The sequence below is a fragment of the Mangifera indica genome, chromosome 3, assembly GCF_011075055.1.
Source record: "Mangifera indica cultivar Alphonso chromosome 3, CATAS_Mindica_2.1, whole genome shotgun sequence".
Lineage (NCBI taxonomy): Eukaryota > Viridiplantae > Streptophyta > Magnoliopsida > Sapindales > Anacardiaceae > Mangifera > Mangifera indica.
This window is the reverse complement of record NC_058139.1, coordinates 21334710-21351374: the sequence shown is the minus strand read 5'-3', so window position 1 is coordinate 21351374 and position 16665 is coordinate 21334710.

Sequence of the window (16665 nt, the reverse complement as noted above, 5' to 3'; positions counted from 1 at the left end):
ATAATTATACTTTATGGGCTGCATCTGTTGAATTATGGTGCATGCGACAAGGTCTTGAAGACCATCTCACTAAGAGAGCTGAGAATACTACATCTGATAAAACTATATAAACTAGGATTGATGCTTTGTTATGTAGTATGTTATGGAATACCATTGATCCTTAACTCCATTCTATCTTTAAAGTTTATCGCACATGTAATGATATATGGACTCAAGCCAAACTTCTGTACACCAATGATATTCAATAATTATATTTTGTTGTATCAACTTTAGTTACCTTAAAACAATAAGGTATGAGTATATCTGAATTTCTGGGTCGGATGACATCTCTGAAGACTGAATTTAATCTGTTATTACTTCCTGGTAAAACTGTAGCTGAAGACTTAGCCCAACGAGATAAATTTTTTATGGTTCTCACATTGGCTGTCATTAGTCCTAATCTTACTTATGTTCGAGATCAAATTCTTGTTAGTGTTGTCGTCCCCATCCTTGATGAAGTCTTTGCTCGTTTACTCTGTGTGTCTTCTCTAGGAGTTATGACTGGATCTTTTGGTACCTCTAATTTTGACTCATCTGTCTTTGTCTCCTAGAATCAACAGCCAGACGAGTGTGGTGGTTGAGGAAATCAGCCAAAGTGCAATTATTATAACAGATGAGGTCACATCAGAGACAAATGTTATAAGCTTCATAATCGTCCTCTTCGAACTACTAATATTGTTCAAACCAGTACATTTGATTCTTCTATTGACTCCTCTGGAGTATAGTCTCCCTTCTTTGACTCTCATAAATACTGATCTTGAAGACTATCTCTGATATCAGACAACAAAACAATTTTCATCATCTGTTACTTTGATTGCTCATCTGGGTAATTCAGCTGTGTCTTACTCACTCTTTCCTTTTTCAAGCCATAAGTCTTTGATTCTGGTGCCTCTGATCACATCTCTAGTAACCTTAATCTATTTTCTCACTTTACTAAATCTACTTCATTATCTACTATAACATGAACTAATAGATCTATTGTTATTGCAAAAGAAATAGGTTGTGCCCATGCTCTCCCACTCTTGTCTTTGGAATCTGTCTTTTATCTCGTTGACTGTCCATTTAATCTTGTTTCTGTTAGCAAACTTACTTGTTTCCTAAATTATACCATTACCTTTACTAATGACTTTGCTTTTATATAGGACCGTAGTACCAGCTAGATGATTTGTGTAGGACGTGAGTCACAAGGCCTCTATCGACTAAGTCCACCTAATTTTGTAGCATGTGCCAACACTGAGTCTTTAACGCTCCTTTACAATCGCTTGTGACACCCTAGTTTATCCAAACTACACAAGATAGTTTCTAGTTTGTCACATTTATTGTCTTTTAATTGCAAGTCCTATAAGCTTGGAAAACATACTCGTATATCATTTCCAAAACGTGTCAATAAACATGCTACATCACCATTTGAGTCAGTCTATTCCAATGTATGAAGCCCTAATCGAGTTGTGTCTATTTTGGGTTTTCAATATTTTGTTATTTTTATTGATGATTATTCATGTTGCACTTAGTTATTTTTAATGAAAAATATATCTAAATTATTCTTTATTTTTGAATCTTTTTGTGCTGAAGTTAAAACACAATTCTCCACTACTATTTGTATATTGCATAATAATAATGCAAGTGAATACTTTTCCACTCCATTTACTAAATTTATGGCATCCAAAGGCATTTTATATCAATCATTCTATGCTCATACTCTGTAGCAAAATGGAATTATCAAATATAAAAATCGGCATTTTATTGAAACTGCCCATACCTTACTCACATATAGTCATGCACTTTTTTGCTTTTGGGTAGATATTATTCTCACTGCTTACTTCTTAATTAATCGAATGCCTTTTTTAGTTTTACAGGATTAGGTACCTCATTCTATTTTATATCCTAATCAGTTGTTATTTTTTCTCCAACCTCGTGTCTTTGAATGTACATGTTTTGTTCATGATTTATCTCTTGGTCGAGATAAATTGTTTGCTCATTCCGTTAAATGTGTCTTCCTTGGATACTTGTATCTTCAGAAGGGTTATCAATGTTATTCTTCTAACACACGTTACTACTACCTTTATGCAGATGTTACATTTTTTGAGTTTGCTCTTTATTTTTCGTCTTCTTCTCAATTGGACAAGTCTTCTATCATAAAAGTTCTTCTTGTTTCCTACATTGTTCCCTTACTAGATTCACACTCTGAGCCTAACTATTCTCTTACTAGTGTAGATCTTACACTTACTAGTCCTTCTACAGGTGATGACCTTGCTTCTCTTTCAGGTAAGTCAATCTCTTTGGACCCGGTGCACCTCATTCCTACTACAGAATCCTCTGTCATTGCGATCTTACCTCCTGATGATCAATTTCCCATAGCCATTCGTAAAGGTATGTGCTCAACTCGTAATCCTCATCCTATCTATAATTTTCTTAAGGGGAAAGGACTATTTCCCACCCATTGTTTAGTTGAATCTCAAAAGCATACCCACACCAGATGAAAAATCCAAAAACCCATCCAAAGTTTAATCTGTTTGCATCCACCCACATCTGTCGTTAAATTTTTCATTAAATAGAGGGGTAAACCGTTATTTTATTGTTTATATTCCACTGATTTAATTTTATTGCATTTTCCCCCTCCGATTTTAAAAGTTACACTTTACCCCCATCCCTAAACTTTAAAAAGTGACTTTCACCCCCTTAAATCCCTAATTTTTTTTTCATTTTCCCTTCGACCACCGGCGACGACATGGCTGGAGGGAGAGTGACGAGGGCTCGTCCATTCTCTGGATGATGCTCGTCCCTGGAATGGACTACGATCGTCCATTCTCTGGACGACGCTCGATCATCCATTCTTTGGACGACGCTCGATCGTCCAGACTGGATGACGCTTCGTCGTCTAGAATAGACGACGATTCATCTTCCAGACTGGACGATGCTTCATCATCCAGAACAAACGACGATTTGTCGTCGAGATCTAGATGATGAAGCATCATCCAGAACGGACGACGATTCGTCGTCGAGATCTGGACGACGAAGCGTCATCCAGATCTGGATGAAACATCGATCATTCTGGATGACGATTGTCCTTCTTGGATGACGATCATCGTCCAGAGGTGGTCGACCTCTAGATGAAATCTTCTCAGCCGTCACTGAAAAAAGTGGCTACATTTCAGGGGGGTAAAGTGAATTTTTTAAAACTTAATTCAGGGGACAAATGTTAGTTTTTCAAATTAAAGGGGAAAAAATGAGATAAAATTTTAATTATTTAATATTATTGATGAAATTACTAATTTACCCCTTAATCTAACTGAACAAATGTGGGTGGAAATAAATAGATTAAATTTTAGGTAGGTGATTGGGTTTTTAATCTGGTATAGGTATGTGATTGAGAAACGGCTAAAACATGGGTGAGAAATAGTCCTTTGCCCTTTTCTTAATTATCATCATTTATCTTCACTATACTATGTTTTTGTATCTACTTTATCCTCTGTATCTATCCTTGTTATTGTTCATGAGGCATTATCTGATCCTGGATGATGACAAATAATGGTGGATGAGACGTCTGCCCTATATACTAATAATACTTGGGAACTAGTTCCATTGCCTCATGGGCACTTAACGGTTGGATGTAGGTGGATCTATACCATTAAAATTGGTCCTGATGGTCAAGTTGATAGATTGAAAGCATGGTTGGTTGCTAAAGGATACACTCAGACATATAGTCTTGATTATTATGAAACTTTCTCTCATGTTGCTAAAATGTTCTCTGTTTGCCTATTTTTATCTATGACTGCCATTCGCCATTTGCATTTGCATTAGTTAGACATCAAGAATGCTTTTCTTCATGGTAAACTGCAAGAAGAGATTTATATGGAGCAACCTCTTGGTTTTGTTGCTTAGAGGGAGTCTAGATTGGTTTGTAAGCTTCGTCATTCTTTATATGGCTTAAAACAATCTCCTCGCATCTGGTTTGGTCAGTTTAGTACTATTATTCAGGAATTCGGCATGCTACGAAGTGGATCTGATCATTCAATGTTCTATAGACATACTCCACAGAGACAATGTATCTATTTAGTGGTCTATGTTGATAATATTATTATTACAGGAAAAGATCAGGAGGGTATTGAGCGATTAAAGAAGCATCTGTTTAGTCATTTTCAAACCAAAGATTTAGGTCTACTCAGATACTTTCTTAGTATAAATATGGAATTATCATCTCTTAAAGTGAGTATGTATTGGATATTCTAAAAGAAACATGAATGTTAGATTGCAAACCTATAGACTCTTCCATAGACCCTAATACTAAACTCTCACCTGAGTAGGGGGAGTCGCTTGTAGATCCTAGGAGATATCGGAGACTAGTTGGAAAACTCAATTATCTCACTATCACACGACCAGATATTTCTTTTGCTATTAGTGTTGTAATTCAATTCCTTTAGTCCCCATGTGACAATCATTGAGATGTAGTTATTCGGATTTTGAGGTACATTAAGAAGGTACCTAGAAAAGGATTGTTATACTAGAATAAATGACATACTCAGATCATTAGGTATTCAGATGCTGACTAGGTAGGTTCTCCATCAGACAGACGTTTTACTTTTGGGTATTGTGTATTAGTTGGGGGAAATGTAGTACCATGGAAAAGTAAAAAACAAGATGTTGTTGCCAAATCTAGCGCAGAAACAGAATATCGTGCTATAACCTTAGTCACTTGTGAGCTTATCTAGTTGAAGCAGTTGATTCAAGAATTAAAGTTTGCAAAAATATCACAGATGTTATTATTTTGTGATAATTAGACTACTCTTCACATTTCCTTGAACCTTGTGTTTCATGAAAGAACAAAACATATAAAAATCGATTGTTATTTTGTTCAAGAAAAGATTCTGTCAAGTTGTATCTCTACAAGTCATATCAGTTTAATGATCAGCTAGCTGATATATTTATTAAATCTCTTCGAGGTCCTTGAATTAGTTTCATTTGTAACAAACTTGGTGCATATGATTTATATGTTCCAGCTTGAAGGGGAGTGTTGAGTTGTATTTTGTTATATTAGGAAGACTATCAAACCATATTAGGATAGAATATGTACTTTAGAGATTTGATTTGATTTATTTCCTTCTATATCTTCCCTGTAATTGTATATATTGTAACATTTTGCTTTCTGAATAATATATAAGAAAACAATATTCTGAATTCATAAATAGTATCTAAATACATTTTTATAGAGTACTGTCCCAAAAAGAGTCTACAAACTAATATTACTCATATTGCATTAGCTTTGCTAGTAATGCACCAAAATAGTATTTTAAATGTTCCAATGCATATATATATATATATATATTTACAATGATATTATATGGCATCTTATGTATGTTGATAGGTGCACATGTCATTTCCGTTGTTCTTGTGTAGTTGATTGGATTATTTAGGATATTACACTTCCATTTGTTTATACCAAGTTAGGTGTCTATATTGATTGTTGGTCCTTGATACCGGTAATGATTAACTAAACTTGTTGATATATATAGTGTGAAGAGTTGAATAATATTAGCATATTCTTTGTCATTGCATATACCTTCCTCCGAAAATTGGATGCTTAAACGGTTTGGAGCACTTAGATCTTTCATTCAATAAGATGAAATATTTGCCAACTGAAATAAGTTACTTGAAGGTCTTGATATGTTTGAAGATTGCTAATATTATTGGAAATACCCCCTGGTTTATCTTCATTGCAAAGGTTAGAGAACTTAGACCTTTCAAATAATAGGCTGACGTCATTAGGGTCTCTAGAGCTTGGCTCAATTCATAACCTTCAGAATTTGAACCTTTAGGTACTAATATTTACTTCTACTTGATATCAGCCCTTTACTGGAATTTCCAAGGGGCTTTTTACATGTATTGCTTTTTGTACTTCACCTGTATTTGAGTTTAGCTGGATAAGAAAGCTGCTTAAATTGTCCATGTTGTAGTTTTCAAAATTTTTATTTGTTTCCTGTATATGTTTCAAACTTCTACTCTACTCAGGGACCATTGATATTGTGAATAACTTTGAGAATATTTTTCTATATCTCAAAAAAATGAATTTACATTAATATTTATATGAAATTCTAAATCTTACTTTAGAAAAAATTATATATATTTTCCTAGTTTACAAAGATGCAATTATCCTAATTATTAGCTTCCTAATTTAGAGATACAAATTATTAGCTTCCTAATTTAAAGATACAATACATATACAACTCTACACTCCTCTTCAAGCTGGAGCATACAAATCATAAACATCAAGTTTGTTACAAATGAATTCAATACGAGGACTCCTAAAAGACTTAGTAAGGATATCTGTAAGTTGATCATTGGAGCTGACATGGTTGGTAGTTATATAACCTGATAGAATCTTTTCTCGAATGAAATGACAATCTATTTCTATATGTTTCGTTCTTTCATGGAATACTGGATTAGAAGTAATATGAAGTGTTGTCTGATTATCACAAAAAAGTTTCATCTGTGATATATTTGCAAATTTTAACTTTTGAATCAATTGTTTCAACCATACAAACTCACAGGTATCTAATGCCATAGTACAGTATTCTACCTCTGCATTAGATCTAGCCACAACATCTTGCTTTTTTACTTTTTCATGAAACCGAGTTACCACAGGCAAGAATACAATATCCTAAAGTTGAACATCTATCATATGAAGATCTTGCCCAATTAGCATTATAATATCCAACAATCTGAGTATGACCTCTATTTTCATAGAGTAATCCTTTTCCTAGTGCTCTCTTAATATACCTCAGGATCCAAATAGCTGCATCTCAATAGGAATCACACTAAAATTAGAGGAATTAATTGACAACACTAACTGAAAAAAAGATATCTGGTTTTATGATAGTCAGATAGTTGAGTTTGCCTACTAACCTCCGATATTTTCCAGAGTCTGTAAATGGCTCCCCCTATCCTGGAACAAGTTTAGTATTAGGGTCTATGAGAGAATCAATGGGTTTACAATCCAACATCCCTGTCTCATTCAAGATATCTAAGACATACTTCCTTTAAGAGATAATAATACCTATCTTAAACTAAGCAACTTATATCCCAATAAAGTATTTAAGTGTTCCTAAGTCCTTGGTCTGGAAATGATTAAATAGATGCTACTTTAATTGATTGATACCCTCCTGATTATCACCAGTTATAACATCGTCGTCGACATAAACAACCAAATAAATGCACTTTTTTTGCGACGTGTGTCAGTTAAATACAAAATGATCCGACTCACATCGAGTCATACCAAATTCTTGAATAACTATACTAAAACATTCAAATCAGACATGTAGAGATTGTTTTAGATTGTATGATGAGCATCGAAGTTTACAAACCAAATCAGACTCCCTCTAAGCAACAAAACCAATCGACTGCTCTATATAATCTCCTCATGAAGCTCACCATGAAGAAAGACATTTTTTTATGTCTAACTGAAACAAGGGCCAATGACGACTGACAACCATAGATAAGAATAATCGAACAGAGGACATTTTGGCCATTGGAGAGAATGTGTTATCATAATCCAAACCATAGATTTGAGTATAACCTTTAGCAACCAACCGGGCCTTAAGACGATCAATAGTACCATGAGGACCAGTCTTGACTATGTAAACCCAACGATAGCTAATAAGAGAGTGACTTGGAGGTAATTTAACTAATTCCCAAGTACTATTATGATGTAATGCAACTATTTCATCCACCATTGCTTGCTTCTAACCTAAATTAGAAAAAGCCTCACTAACAGATTTAGGAACTAAAATGGAGGACAAAGAGGATACAAAGGCATACTATGGTGAAGATAAACAATGATAACTAAGAAAAGTATAAATAGAATTATGGTTACGAGAAGATCTTACAATTTTATGGATGACAATAGGAAATTGGTCATCAGGTGGTAGGAGTTTAACCGGGTTAGATGCAGGAGTAGGAAGTGAGTCAACATGAGTCGTTGGAGCAATAGAAATGATATTAATATCTGCAAGAAAGTTAATGATTGGGGAAACAGGTTCTATAATTTGTGTGAGTATAGATTATAGGACAACTGTAGAACGTACATAGAAAGTAGGAATAAAAGTAGGTAATGAAAGACTTTCAATGACAGAAGATTCAGTTTCAGATAAAGAGAAGTAAGGAAAGGACTCAAAGAAAGTAACATTAATAGATATAAAGTAATGAAATGTCATAAGAGAGTAACATTTATAACCTTTTTGGAGACGAGAGTAACCAAGAAATAGACATTTGATAGACCGAGCAAATAATTTATCAAGACCTGGGGAAAGGTTATGTGCAAAACATGTGCAACCAAAGACACATGAAGGAATAGTGTATAAAAGACCACTAGGGAAGAAAATTGAATAAGGAATTTGATTTTGCAATATTGATGAGGGCATCCGATTAATGAGATAACAAGCAATGAGAATTGCATCAGTCCAAAAATATATATAAGCATGTGAATGTAATAATAATGTACGAGCTATTTCAATAAGGTGTCTATTTTTGCGCTCAACAACCCTATTCTGTTGTAGGGTATAAACACAAAAAGACTAATGAAGAATCCCTTATGAAGACATGAAATTTGTGAAAGGAGTGGAAAAATATTCACTCGCATTATCACTACGTAATGTGTATATAGAAAAATTAAATTGTGTTTTAACTTCGGCACAAAATGATTGAAAATGAGAAAATAACTCAGACTGACTTTTCATTAAAAATATCCACGTGCAACACAAATAATCATCAATAAATGTCATAAAATATTGAAAATTTAAAGTAGACTTAACTCGACAAGGACCCTACACATCTGAGTGTACTAACTCAAATAGAGACAAAACTCGATTATTGACACTCCTCGGGAAGGAACTACGAGACTGTTTCCCAAGTTGACAAGACTCATACTCAAGAGCTGACAAACTAGATAAATTAGGGATCATCTTCTGAAGCTTGGATAAACAAGGATGCCCTAAGTGATTGTGGAGAAGAGTTGAAGACTCATGTAACCTCTCCTAACCATTGGGTGTGTTACAGAAAAACGGCATGAGTTCCCCTATTTTAGAGGGCCCGGGGAATATTTTTCTCTTTTTTCATTATGCCCTGTAACACTCCCAATTTGTAATTCACACAAACCAGTCCTACCAATTGACTGGATTTTTATCAACTTAACCACAATTAGTAAAATAAATACATAATAATAACAATTATAAAAATTATCACCCACAGAAACTTTATAACCAATTTTCAAAACTAGTATATATATATATATATATATATATATATATATATATATATATATATATATATATATATATTACATATACATTATAACATTTAAGTCAACAAAATTATGGTGCCTTCCTCCCTTAGCCTCATGTCTCATTAGTGCTCCCCGGGAACCTTTGCTGCATTTCTTTACCTGTAAAATATTAAATTAAACGGAGTGAACGACTATGGCTCAGTAAGAAAATCATACTAAACACTTAAAGTATTTCATACCAGTATTAATCTTTTATAAACTTTTCCATACTCAGCGTGTCTGAACTATTTACAACAAAATAATTAACACAGAACACGCATTTAACACATATTATAATTCTTTTCTTTCACACATTTATTCATTTCCTTACTATACAGATATGATTCACTCATTATGATTTATGCATGTATGAGTGCCATGACATTTTTATTTTCTGATCGTACGTCTTTCTCAACTCTTTATCAGCCACACAGGCTTGTATGCATAATTCTAATGCAAATGACTTTCATAAAATATTTACTAATTTGTTTCTCTCTCATTCTCATTGATCGATTTAGACTACATATGATAGTACTTGCAGTCACCATACAAAATATAATTCTCTCTTACACGCATATTTTTTTTTTTTTTGCTGTCCACACAGTACAGCTGATATTTTTCTTTTGCTGTCCACACAGTACAGCTAATGTTTTTCTTTGCTGTCCACACAGTACAGCTGATATTTTTCTTTTGCTGTCCACACAGTACAGCTAATATTTTTCTTTGCTGTCCACACAGTACAGCTGGTTGTCCACACAGTACAACCGATTATTTTCTTTGCTGTCCACACAGTACAGCTGGTTGTCCACACAGTACAACCGATTATTTTCTTTGCTGTCCACATAGTACAGCTGGCGTGTAAGGATTTTAAGTATGTTTTCTGCTTTCCTGTATCATATGAGTCATTGTAAAAACATGCATGACTTAGAAAATATTTTTCCTCTTTCTTTATTTTTTCTAAATCATACATATGTTATGATTCCTCATGTATGCATATATAACCATAATGTGAAATATGCGCATTTGTTATTTTCCCCTTATTCTTTTCATTCCTTCTCAAATATCATATTATTTTCTCATGCATTTCTATATATGTATATATATATATATATATATATATATATATATATATATATATATATATCATGCCTCAAATTAATTTCAATTATACAATATACGCTTAATATAAGGGTTATTTCGCATAACATGCACATAATTAAACAACATTAACCTATATCGCATAAAATGAAATTTTTGCCCTTATGGCCAAAATTACCTTTTTACCCTTATGACCAAAAATTACATCTCCTAATGAATTTCTTTATCCTTTTAAGCATAAATCACCTTAATTCTAATACCTTACATACTGATATAAGTAAAGGTTATTGAAATAACCTAACTCAAATTTACTTTAAGTATGTAAAGTATGAAATTCTTACTTTTTCTTTGCCAAATAGGTGATTTAAGCTTATTCACCTTCTTTTCTTCTTCTTGGCAACCTTAATCAACCAAAAATATAATCATCCATCAAACTCCCAAATTTCACATATCTTAAAAATTAAATTTCTTACCTTAGAACTGACCAGAATTGATAGATCTACACTTTTTATAATTAGGGCCTCTGGAAATTAGGTGGTTTAGCTAGGTTTTTGGACGAATTTTGGTTAAGGAAAGTTTTTAGCTCAACAATGGAGGTTCTCGGCAAAATGGAAGAGAAAATGAATAGAAATAAATTTATAAGCCTATTGGACCATTTTGCCCTTAATCTTTTCCATAAATTACTATTTTATCCTTAGCCAATTACCAAAAACCCTTAGCACCACCATATAATTTCAAGTGTGCCCTTCAATTTTAATTCCCACTTTATCCCTTGAATCTTTGTAAAATGACCATTTTACCCCCTTTGAAAAATATTGCTCATTTAGTAGTTTTCTATGATTCTTTTGCAATTTCTTTACACAACAAGTTATAAAATCAACTCTAGGGGTAATTTTGGAAGTGGAGTTTACTGACACACCTGAATTCGGATGTTACAACTCAATAGTAGTGCAAGTAATAGAAGAAGGAAGTGACAAATGATAAAGCTCTTGTGACTTATGTCCTATGCCAATCGTCTTGCCCAAACTTCAATCTTGTATAACAAAGACATCATTAGTAAATGTAATTGAACAATTCAAGGCTCGTGTTAATTTACTAACTGAATTGAGATTAAATAGAAAATTAGAAAGATAAATGACAAAATCTAAAGGTAGAGTGGGTAACGGGTTAACATGTCTTACGACTTTAACTACAACTTTTGTGTCATCTGCTAGTGTGACAGAAGAAAAGGATTTGAAATGATTAAAATGTGAAAATAAACTAAAGTTATCAGAAATATGATCTGAGACACCTAAATTTAGGACTTAAGGTCCTAGAGTGAAAGACTGTGACAAGCAAGCGATCGAGTTACCAGACTGTGTGAAGGAAGCAATAGAGGATTGAGATGACTATTTCGTCACCTAGTACTGAAGGTATTCTTTGTAATAAACTCTTGTGAGAGTAACTGATTAGAGAATTGATTGAGACTGTTTTGCTGAAATTTTTGGACGATGATCAAAAGGAGCTGATTGTGCAACATTAACATTATTTGTAGTTCTCCCATGTAGTTTATAACATTTTTCTCGAGTATGTCCCCATCTGTTATATTAATTGCATTTTGGATGATCACCTCTACTCCTATGGTCACTTGACTCTCTAAAGTGGTTCAGAGATTGAGAGACTAGGGTAGTAGAGTTGGTAACTGAAGGTCCTGTGGTAGAGAAAACTCTAAGTGGACAAGCAAATACATCATCTAAAGTTGGAATAGTCATACTACCTAGGATTTGATCTCTAACAGGAGCAAGATCAGATTGATTGTAGTGAGAGTCAGACAGAATAACATTAAATTCAGCCTTTAAAGATGACATCCGTCCTAAGTATGGTATACTTATATCTTATTATTTCATATTAACCATACTAGAGATAATTGAATATAACCTTTGAATATCATTAGTGTAGAGTAATTTGGCTTGATTCCAAATGTCAACACATGTTCTATAGGCCTTGTAAATAGGATAGAGAGATGGATCAATAGATTGTCATAATATACTACATAATGAAATATCAGTTTTGACCCAACTAGCCTTATCAATCTTAGTTTCTTTTAAATAGGTAGTTTTGACGGTCAAATGGTCGTCTAAACCTTATCGTGTGAACCATAATTCTACAGATGTAGTCTATGATGTATAATTGACATTTCCTAATAACTTTTCAGTAGTCATAGAAAGGGAGAGAAATGGAGTAAATGCATATGATTTCGAAGATCCTTCACTAACTATGAATAAGAAATAGCAAATTTAGCACTGTTTGATTTTTCGGTAATGACGACGGTGATGAGACTATGAGGTTATTACTCGTCAGAGTCTTCTAAGTTCAACAGTGTCAGTGGTGTAGACTAATGCTCACTGAAAAAGCAGATCAAAGATGGCGATTTGAGACAGATACAATTGGCATGTGTAAACAATTCCGATGATCGATGATGATAAAGTCACCACAAACTGACTTGCCAACATCTTATAAGTTGACTAGAAGAGGTAGTGTTGATGCATGCTTGTCAGAGAAGCAGATCGACGATGAAGGCTAACGAGAAGACTAACAATGCTTGTGGTGGCAAATGACGACTCTCTTTTTAGGGGATTATCAGCAAAGTCATTCTGATCACAATGGTATAGACACGACCACCGTAAAAAGACAGGAACACGGTGGTCGGAGAAGAACGCTGGAAAATGACATGCATTTTGTCGGAAAATAAATCAAGATTACCGAAAAATTCTTAGAAGCCTAATATCAGCTCTAATACCATGTGAATAACTTTGAGAATATTTTTCTATATCTCAAAAGAATGAATTTACATCAATATTTATATGAAATTTTAAATTCTATTTTAGGAAAGATTATATGTATTTTTCTAGTTTATAAAGATATAATTACTCTAATTATTAGCTTCATAATTTAGAGATATGATTCATATACAACTCAACAGATACCATTCTTTAAATTGGGCTAGATGCTCAGCGATATTATGAGCATTGATCCCTTCTTCTCCCTTTTTCTCCTCTTTTGGTTTATGGTCAGTACAATTAGAGTTATAATTACCTCAAAGGTGGTTGAATAGTCTGATCCTTGGTTTACTTCTTGGAGATCAAATTTCAAAGTCCTGTGGGCCACTTACATGGGATTTTATTCCTCTAGTTTCAAATTTGGTGCATGCACCAACGGAATTTGGGTCACCAAAATGAAAAGTACCAGTTGCGTCTTAAATGCTTGACCCTTATCCTGAATATCCTTTTTAATTTAATCTTTGGAAGGGGCAAAAGAACAAATAAGTTGAACTCTGTTAATCAATATTAATTGAAATATAAAATTACAAAGAAAGGAAAAGACTAAACACCTTTTGTATTTTGATATATTCTACAGGGAACATTCTGTTAGAGTAAAACTTTAAAGATAGTAGAAGATATGAAAAGGTAACACAATGCAAGAACAAAACGATCCTTTTATTGGCTGATTCAAAAACACACACTGCATAAAATATTACAGAGGAACAAGCTAATAAATAGCTAAACTTAAATAACTGAACTCCTAGAAACCAGAACAATACATGATAACATGGGATCATGATCCCACTAAATAAGGATCACTAATGACAGTTTCTACAGTCAAGGAACTTACTAAAAAATCAACAAGACCACTTCTTACTAGTTGTTAGTGGTTTGAATCACATTCGTAACACCCCTTCTTGATTCAAACTCCCCCATTCCAAGCTTACTTCTTAGATAACTAAATCTGGAATATGACAACGCTTTTGTAAAGATATCAGCAACCTGATCATCTGTCCTGCAAAATTTCAAGCTGATTTCCTTTTTAGCTACTAGCTTCCTTATAAAATGATGCTTTATTTCTATATGCTTAGCTCGACCATGAAAGACGGGGTTTTTTGTCATAGCTATAGCAGAGCTACTATCACTATGAATTTCAGTTGCCCCCTCTTGCTTCATACCCAGGTCAAGCAGGAGCTTCCTTATCCAAATGGCTTCGCACGCTGCTGCTCCCCCAGCTACAAATTCTGCCTCGCATGATGATAAGGCAACCGTAGATTGCTTTTTTGATCTCTATGTGACTACACCTGATCCAAGAGTAAAGCAAAACCCTGTTGTACTCCTTCTATCAACTGATGAACCTGCCCAATCATTGTCACAATAACCCTCCAGTTTCAGAGATTTAGTTTGACAATACCAAATCCCCATTGCTAGAGTTCCTACGATATACTTTAACACTCTCTTAGCTGCTCCATAATGGTGTTTTGTTGGTTTGTGCATAAACCTTGATATCAAACTTACTGCAAACATGATATTCGGCCTTGTATGCGTAAGATAAATTAAACCTCCAACTAAACTTCTAAATTTTTGCACATCAACAGCTCCGGACCCATCATCCTCCTGAAGTTTCTCATTCACATTCATAGGTGTTTTTACTGCATTGCACCCGTTCAGGCTGAATTTCTTCAGAAGATCCATTGCATACTTCCTTTGAGCTATGAAGACCCCCTCCTTACATTGCATTACTTATATTCCCAAGAAGTAGTGAAGCTAGCCTAGATCTGTCATGTTAAATTTTTGCATAATTTGGCTTTTAAATTCTGCAATTAAAGAGCTGTTAGACCCCACATATATCATATCATCAACATACAAACATACTAATAAAAAATCATACTCCCCACAGCTCTTAATGTACATTGTTGGCTCATTTTCACTTCTTTTAAAGCCAAATTGTAGAAAATATGTATCTATTTTCGTGTACCATGCCCTGGGAGCTTGCTTAAGCCCGTATAAGGCTTTCTTAAGTTTGTAGACCTTATCTGGACTCTCTTGATTAACAAACCCATCAGGCTGAGCTACATAAACTTCCTCACTTAGTTCTCCATTAAGAAAAGCAGACTTGACATCAAATTGATAAACACAAAGCTTGAGAAATACTGCTATTGATAGTACCACCCGAATTGTTTCAAACCTTGCCATAGGAGAAAAAGTTTCTTCAAAATCTATCCCTTTTCTTTGTGAGTAGCCCTTCACCACTAGCCTTGCCTTATGCTTAAGTAGAGTTCCATCTGGATTATATTTGGTTTTGAATACCCATTTCAAACCTATGGCTTTCTTATCCTTTGGTAAATCAACCAAACTCCAGGTTTCATTTTTCTCAATTGCTGACGTTTCCTCCTCCATTGCTAGTCTCCACTCTGACCTCTCTGTTGCTTCTTCATATGAGGAGGGTTCAGATACGTAGAGAGCAAGTGTGCAAGACTCATAGATCTCTCTAAGTGACCTGAACTTCCTAGGTGGTGTCTCACTATCACTGTCATTATCTGTATCTCCATCTGCAGAACATGCACCACTATTAAATGAATTTAAGCTGCTGCCCTGGTGTGTTGAGGTAGTGCGAATTGATCTGCCTACTAAGTTTGAGCCATCTGGACTCACGACAGAATTTGATTCTGACGTGGTCATGCTTCTCGTTTCTCTGCTATGTACTTCTTCATCTTTAATCTGAAATGCAAGAGCTTTTCCTTTGTCTTCCCATTGCCAACTGTCTTCCTCATTGAACACTGTGTTCCTGCTTACAATCACTTTACCAGTTGCTAGATTATAGACCCTATAAGCCTTAGTTTGTGAGCAATAACCAATGAAAATGCACTTAATTGATTTTTCCTCTAACTTATGTCTTTCATATGCATTAATCAATACATAAACAATACACCTAAAAATTTTAAGATGCTCAACTGAAGGCTTTTTACCTAACCAGGCCTCATAGGGAGTTTTGTTAAGAACAACTTTTGTTGGTGAGAGATTAATCAAATAAATGGCAGTAGTCACTGCCTCCACCCAAAATTTATAAGGCAGCCTCTTACTCTTTAGCATACTTCTTGCCATTTCAACAATTGTTCTGTTCTTCCTCTCTGCTACTCCGTTTTGCTCTGAAGTGTAGGGTGCAGTCAACTCTTTGTGTTTTCCATGCTTCTCACAATATTGATTGAATTCTCCAGAAGTGAACTCTCCTCCTCTGTCAATGCGTAATATCTTCAGGTTGCTGCCCTTCTGCTTTTCCATAAGAGCCTTGAACTTGACAAATTGCTCAAAGGCTTCTGACTTAAATTTGAGGAAATACACCCAGCTCATTATACTGTAATCATCGACAAACAATAAAAAATATTTAATGCCACCTAGTGACTCAGTCCTCAT